The sequence below is a fragment of the Thamnophis elegans genome, chromosome 11 (genome assembly GCF_009769535.1).
Source record: "Thamnophis elegans isolate rThaEle1 chromosome 11, rThaEle1.pri, whole genome shotgun sequence".
Taxonomy (NCBI): domain Eukaryota; kingdom Metazoa; phylum Chordata; class Lepidosauria; order Squamata; family Colubridae; genus Thamnophis; species Thamnophis elegans.
In genome coordinates this window covers 12,542,212-12,550,660 of record NC_045551.1, presented here as the reverse complement: position 1 = coordinate 12,550,660, position 8,449 = coordinate 12,542,212, and positions in this window count along the sequence as shown.

Here is an 8,449-nt window from a genome sequence, read left to right as displayed (position 1 = left end):
GACTCTCTCAAACGTCACCTTGAAACTGTGTTTAAGGAATCGTTGCAAGAAACAACCACTATTTCTTAAATTCCTTCTCAAGAATGCAAAGATAGTTAGGGTGCCGGAAGCCTAATCTATATTCTGCCCAAAACATATTTCTTTTTGGAAAATTTCCTTTCATCAGATGCTTGGTAATATTATTTTGGTATTTTAACCAAAATATAGACAGCTATTTGTGGAATGTTAATTTCCAGAAATTGCTCTAACAGAGTTAAAAATACAGAAGAGAGATAAGGCTGGAATTTGTGCAAATGATGATGATTCAGTTCTGTTAAGTTAAAACCCTATTCATTTTTACAGTTTGAGTTTGAGCTGCATTTAAAAGAAATTTAATTACAAAACTTTAAAAATTATGTTAGTCTCAGACCTGACATAGCTCTGATCTTTTTTGAGATTCTGTAAGAGATGGATTGGTGGGTTGGATGGCTGGTCAGTTAGTTAATTTGGGCACTAGATGTGATACATCCACGAGGATTAATACATTTGGTTACATGAAAATGGGTCTAAAATGAACTTCCTTAGTCCTTTTAACTTTCTGCCTGCCAGTAGGGATAAAATCCCATGTCCGAAGTGTTTTGCTTGATGGCAGATAAATTCACATAGCCAGGTTCTGTGCATTTTTATTAACAATTAAATTATATGAATATTGATCTACAATTCAGTTACATGAACGTTGCTCAGCTGTATCACGAAGAATGCTTTCAAAGATATAATTATGAAATTCAAGGAGCAGGAAAAACATTTTGATGGGCAGAAACCAAACAAGAACCGTTTCATCTACCCAGACATGTCATTAAAATATGAAATTTCAGTATTCAGAATTGCTCATTCAGTTCTGAAGACCTTAGTCAATCCTAGGATATGTTTGCCAAATTAAACTTTTCTGAGTGAAAATTTATCTGCTGCAACAAGGAGTAAAGAATTAAGGATGTTTAAAATTGCATTTCCTGTGAAATGGAAAAAAACTTTAAATAAATATGGAAGAATGAATAATTTGGGAGAGGGGGGGATGGAAACTATTCTCAATTGCTATTTATAGATATGTAGAAATGTTAGCCAGATTTGATCCGTGGATATATGGACACAGATTTGTGCTGGTTTAAGCAGGATTTTTAAAAAAATCCATTGTTGTTTGGAATCACATGCTAAAATGTTACCTTTAGAGATGAGAAACAAGCTAGGCTGAAACTAGCAAATGGGAATGAAAGTAAATGTAGTTTATTCAACCCCAGATGGATCCTTGGACTGGAGTAGACAGTTTCATTCTGAGGCAACATCTTACTCTCAGAAGCATCCTGCTGGGCCTGCAAAAGTAGGTATGTATCAGGGGTGGGTTTCTCGCCCCGTTCCAACCGGTTCGGTTGGAACGGGGCCGGTGGCATCCTCGTGCACGCGCGCGGCGCACACATGCGTACTAGCGTCTGTGCAATGCTCCAGCTGCTCCTGGAGGATCACGCAGGCACTGTATGCGTCCTGCGCATGCGTGGAAGCGCAGAACTCGTCAAAACCGGGTAAGGAGCGCGGGCGGGCGGGTGGGCCAGTTGCCGTTCCCGGAAGTTACTTACTTCCGGGTTCGCCGACCAACCGGTTCGCAGGGACCGCCGCGAGCCGGTTGAAACCCACCCCTGGTATGTATCCACCTTCCTCCCAGTCAGCTGATCAGATTGCAAAGCACAGTTTTTGTTGACAGATCATAAGAAGCCAGTTGTTCCCAGTATGTAAGACATTTGTGCATTCTCATTGCCATTTGCAAGAAATGCAAAGCAGGCCTCTTGTAGATTTCTTCTTTATTCTCAGCAAAGCAGCAGCCCTAGAAGATTCTGCTGTATTTGAGAGAGCATATTACAAATGCACAATATAATACTACTCGTCTTATTCAAGCCCAAATTAGGACTTGGGTGTTGATAACACATATCTTTGCTTTGTAGAGGGAAACAGTGAAGACTTCCTTTTATTAGAACCCATAAGTATAGTGGTGGACATTTAAAAAAATAAATGATAAGTGAAAATCCACTCTAAAGTGTTAAAAATATATTTTATTCATTTTTCACATTCCATTTGCAATCACTTATATACAGGGTATTTACTATAAGAAAAAAAAAAAAGGAGATAAAACGAACAAAAAAAGGAAACACAACTCATCATTCACAACCCCACCTAACCCTTCCATCCTCCATACACCCCATCTACCCCCTCCAACTTTCCTTTCTCCCTCTAACACTCCCCTCCTACTTCCCTTTCCCCTCAAGCCTTCCTTCTCCCCTTGCTCCCCACACACCCTCCTTACATTCCCCTTACTCCTTCCTTACTCCTCCCCCTTCTTTCCCTCTACCTCCCTCCTTGGTGTATGCCTTTATTCGAGTGTTGTTTGATCTAATAAAAGTAAAATGAACCAAGGAAAAAAAAATAAAAGAAAAAAAAAGAACCACCGTATATAAATACATTCTTGTTCTTATTAAAACTATGTTAACACCCCCCCACCCACCCCCACAAATCCCCATCCCTAATCCTCCCAACTTCCCAGGGCCCACACCTGGCACTACCTTCTGTCTAAAATATCTTGTATACATATGGATTAAAAAAATAAAAGTAATATGTCAAAAGAAAGAAAAACAGAAAAAAAGAAGAGAGAAAAGAAAAGAGAAAAGAAAAAAAAAAAAAGAAACCACTCTTTGTGTTGATCTCAGCCCCCCATCTTTATCTATGCTTAAATAGTATAAATCATTCTATCTATATTTTATTCTCGTCTCTTAGTTCTTTGCTATTTACCCCAACCTTCTGTAGACTCTCCCGTTCCTCTTCCTAAACCTTATGATCCCTTCCAATAAAATTTAAGCAACGTGGTTCATGCCACATATTCAAATTACTTTGCAGAAGAGTAATCAAGCTTTCCCTTCTAGTAAAATTTAAACAGCGTAAATGATCTTTCTTAACCTCCTTTTCAAACAGTAATTCAAAATAATCTAGCCAAGCTTCCCCTTCTTAGTAAAGTTAAGCAGCGTAGATCAAATATTACTTTACACAGAAATCAACTTCTATCTCAAGATAATTCCAACCGACTTTCTCTTCTAATAGGATTTAAATAACGTAGTTCATTCCACATGCATTTTACCCTCATCCCTTAGTTGTCTGATATTTACCACTATCAAATTTATGCTAACATTTGTTTAAAATCTAACTCAAAGCAATTTCAACCAACTTTCCCTTCTAATAAAAGTTAAATAGCATGGATCATTCCACATATTCAAATAATACTTTCAGCAAGAGTCAGTTAACCTTCTGTTTTAAAATAGTCCCTTCTAACAAAGTTTAAACAACATAAATCATTCCGCATTCTTTTTACACCTATCTTAAGATAATCCCAACCGGCTTTCTGTTCTAATAAGCTTTAAACAACGTAAATCATTCCACATATATTTTACCCTCATCCCTTGCTTGTCTAATGTTTACCACTATCAAATTTATGCTAACGTTAATTTAAAATCTAGCTCAAAGTAGTTTCACCCAGCTTTCCCTTCTGATAAGAATTAGTCCGCTTTTTCTACCGGAGAGAGGTCTCAAACCCCCATTCAGTCCTTAACTTTGGCGAATATTTTGAAATGTCTAAATTCTCGATCTCCGTTTTTCTGCTTCTCCGAGGGAGGAAAGGCTACCCCCTCCATCTTGCAGCCACATGGCCTGCCGCTTGCCTTCTCCTTCCGCTTGTCTCTCCTCTCTTCCAAGTGAGTCAGGAAGTCCCGCCTTCAAAGTCCTACAGTAGAAATCTTGAGCCTCCGAAACAGAGTTAAGACGAAATCTTTGATTCTTAAATGTAACCGTGATGCCGGCAGGGGCCTCCCATCTGTATCGAATCTGTTGACTCCTAAGCTCTTTAGTTAAAAAGGTGTAGTCCCTTCTTGCTTTCAACATCTGGAAAGGTATATCTTTGAAGACAATCAGGTCCTGGTCATCAACTCGGAGACTGTTGTTATGAAACTTTTGCACAATCGCGTTTCTAGATTCTTTTGTAGAGAAATGTATAATTATGTCCCTCGGGAGCTGTCGCTGTTCCGCTATCAATGAGTTCTGGCGATAGATTTTCCGAATCTGCCAATCAAAATTAAGTCCCGGGCTTCCCACCGCATGGCTGAAGGCTTCAGCAAAGGTCTGTTTCAGATTCTCTTGCTCCTTTTCACGGAATCCTCTGACTCTTATTGCAAATGCCTTCCTATTAAAATTTATCATCATAAGCTGTTGTTCAGTGTCTCTAATTTTTTGTTGTAAAATTTGAATATTGGTAGTCAAATTAAAATTAGCCTTCTCCAAACTTTCCAATTTGTTCTCTATTTCAGCAGAATAATCTGACAGGGCAGACACGGCTGCAAACGTGTTCGCCTTCATTTGATTAACTTTAGACTTTAAATCATCATATAGTTCCAATACAAATTCCTTAATTTCTTGTTTAAAATCATTAAACATTTTAAAGAAATATTCCTGTGTTAAAAGTTCTCCAGTAGAAGGCATAGGAGACAAAGGCTGTGGTTCCAGTAAAAATTCTTTAAATTCTTTAGACACATTTGTAGCAAGGCGCTTCTTTGACCTGGGTGCCATAATAAATACACAAGTAAGCAGCGCTTTGCTCCCCTCTGTTTCCAAAGAAGAAGAGTTTATTTTGTTAAGGAGCGGTCTGCAGGAAGGTAAAACCGGCTAAGTATATCCACTATCAATCATCCACGGAGAGAAATCGCCATTTTGAAATCCATTTAGACAAAGAAGTCTCTAAGACAAATGGTGCTGGTATTTAAGATAGTAATAAAAACATAAATCTCACAGGGGTGGGACCCGCCCGTATCAATTCTAGCTTGAAAAAAAACTTTGTTTTGTCCTGGGGGGGGCTAGCCTGTCTGGGGCTGCCAAAAAAAAAGGCAGCTGAGAAGAACTGGCTGGAGATAAAAGCTCCCCTCCGGCTGGATCTAATCTCTATCCACAGCCAAAAAAAAGAAAAAGGCTGTGGATTACGAATAGACCCTAGCCTACAGAGCTACTCCCTGCCCCTTTCTTAGCCAAAAAGGGGTGCTATCTATGATCTTATTTAGATATACAGACCAGATCTCTGAGGAGCTCGGTGGAGCCCTCCTCGGCAACAGGCCACGCCCCCAGGAAGTCCACTCTAAAGTGGAAACATTCTTTGTAGCACATCTGTTCCGCAGATGTACAAATAAAAGTGTAGATTTCTTCACAGAACTAGCAACATGGGGGAAGGATATCTGAAGAGTTTTGAAATGACTAACCTGTAGTTGTTCGAGTGGCAATAAAGCCTCTTTGAAAGTCCATCAAATGGGGACTCTGCAGCAAGTCACACAATTTCCACAAAGCAGCAAATCTGATAAGATACTTCAGAAAGCAAAATAAATAACAGGAGGACAAATTGAGGGATTTCCCTAAAAATTCAAAGAAAAGAACCATTTGGGGAAAGGAAGATTTAGATTTAGATTTTATTGTATTTCTATGCCGCCCTATTCCCAGAGGGACTCAGGGCGGCTCACAAACCAAGTCGGGGGGGGGGGGGGAACAAACAGGAAAAAAAGAAAAACAGCGGACAACACAACACCACAATTTTAAAAACAATCAACAGCTACCCCTTTTGAGCGGGGACAGGAACTCATCAGCCCCAGGCCTGTTGGAACAGCCAGGTTTTTAAGGCTTTGCGGAAAGCCTGGAGGGTGGTGAGGGTCCGAATCTCCACGGGGAGCTCGTTCCAGAGGGCCGGAGCAGCCACAGAGAAGGCCCTCCTCCGGGTGGTAGCCAATCGGCATTGGCCAGTGGATGGAATTCGGAGGAGGCCTAATCTATGGGATCTAATCGGTCTGTTGGAGGTAATTGACAGCAGGCGGTCTCTCAAGATGAAAGCAATCAGCCATACTTGAACACAAGTGTTGTAAATATATATGAAACATTTGATGACAAGAGTTTTAATCTTATTTTGGTTATATGGTTAACTCATTAAAAGTATCTTGGGTACAATGGAAATGATCTGAAGGGCACTTTGAGAAAAGCTGCTTCAAATGGGTTGTGGAGATTGTTCTTTAAGAGTACTCTTTCCTCTGTTAAGTTCAATGCTACTGCTTTGGGGATATTATTCTTGTTCTTCTAACCACCTTCCTTTTTCAATTTACCATAGATGAGTGTCCATACTACACCACTAAAGCCATGTGCAATTATGCCATGTCAAATTAGCAGTGTTACAGATATCCCACAATGACGCATCTGTCAGACCTGCTCCAGCTAGGTCCCTAGGAAAGAAAGACCCTCGACTCCATTTTGTTGAAGTGATAGGTTCTTAATTACTAAGAATTCCTGGCTGCAGTAAAAGCAGGCTAGAACTAAAATCCCCACACAAGAAGGTTACAAACTTTTCCCCTTCATCCTGGCCCTCCCCCCTTGACCAATTTGCCTCCAGGCAATGGTAAATGCAACATATATGTTTTGAGAACCATGCCAATGTTTGGAGCAATCCGTGTTCCATTCTCAATCTTCTCCGCCTTGAAGACTTGCACAGGCTGGTTTCTTGCACCTCTGGTTTCCATCAAACCCTCATCCTGCCTCCCTTTTTCCCATCAATGCCCCATACATGTTTATTTCCCATTTGCTGTCCTTGCCCTCTTCCCTAACAGTTGATGGCAGGATGCTGGCGAGGCACCAAGCAGAAGATGGCAGAGCCGACAGCATCTGTGAAATAATTAGAATAATAGTTCTAATAGTTCTAAAGTCACAGTTGATTTTTATATTCACTCATTTCATCCATCCATCCATCCCTGGAAATTTATAGAGAATATTTCTTATGAATTTGGCTCTCTATAATGGTTCACTGACAAATGCGCAATAGACATGCGCGCCGACAAAACTGCAACATCAAAATCGCCCCATCAAAATCGCTAATTGATTTTCGACAAAAGCACGACGACAAAATCGCGTCATCAACAAACTATAGACAGCCCAGTGAGTGTGCTGGGCCTTTAACATAGTGGGATGCGTATACGTACGTTATAACCCTAATCCTAACCCTAAGATTTTTTCGATTTTATTCTGCTTGTCATCGCGCTTTTGTCGGCACGATTTTGACGTCATGTTTTAATCGGCACGATTTTGTTGGCGCACATATGTCTATCACGCATTTGTCAGGTCACGCCCTATAACAGCTTATACATGCCACATCGCAACTGATCTTTGCATCTTTATTCCTGCAGACCACTAATATCATCTGCCTAATGACTGGCTGGGTGGGCATGGCTAGGTAGTCATGTGACTGGGTGGACGTGGCCAATTTGATGTCACTCATGTCAAGGGGCACCTCACTAGTCTGTATTTGCCCCCTCCCCTGCCAGCCACACCTCCCTGCGTAGGCTCCTTAAGGCCCCAACAGGAAGCAGTTGTTGGAACTAAGCAGCCACCATGGGAAAGAATTGGCAAAACAGCTCAATTCAAATTGGATCTGACCAAGAAGGAGGCTCAGTAGAAGCACCTTACTGAGGACTACGAACATAGGGAAGACCTGCAGGAGTGCAAGGCCAGGTACCAGTGCCTGGAGGCTCAGCAGGCTTAGATGGTCAGCCAGTTCCAGGCCGTGATGCAGTCCCACTAGAACAAGGCCCTCCAGCTCTTCGCCACCAGCAGCACTTCTCTTCAGCCTTTGCCCAAAGCCCCGCACCAGGAGGCTGGAGCAGACCCCAAGTTGGAATTTCTGCCCCCCTGCAACCCATACAAAAAGACTCCAAAGGGGGGGACTCTCTGCAGCAACACAAATATTCATTGCATGTATCTGGTCCAGGGGCTGTAGTTTGAGGACCACTGATGTAGTGCAATATAAAAAATGCTAATAATTTTTCTGTGGACCACCAAAATTTTCTCATGGATCACCAGTGGTCCACGGACCATCTGTTGGTGACCACTGAGTTAGAGCATCTTATTGTCAGGTCTGCAGTTATATTCCTTTTAGAATTTTGGCCTGCCACACTTTCTCTTATTTCATTATGCTGTTTCATTAGTATAGTTGATGGGAGGGGGGAATAGACAGGAGTAGGATTGTGGAATGTATTGTTGTCATTCTTTTTTAGAAGACCAAGGTCATCTTTTGTCTCCGCACTTTTACACCTGACCAGAAGCAGGTGGGTGGAGACGCCAGCGTGGAAGAAGAAGATGGACCATGTGATGGATTGTGGGTGTGGGGACAAGATCATGAACTTTTAACTGGGTGGAATTCTGATTTAATTTCCAGAATTGGGATTTACACAGATGTGCTAAGACAGTGGTTCCCAAACTTGGCAACTTTAAGACTTGTGGACTTCAACTCCCAGAGCTGCCTGGAGAATTCTGGGAGTTGAAGTCCACAAGTCTTAAAGTTGCCAAGTTTGGGAACCACTGTGCTAAG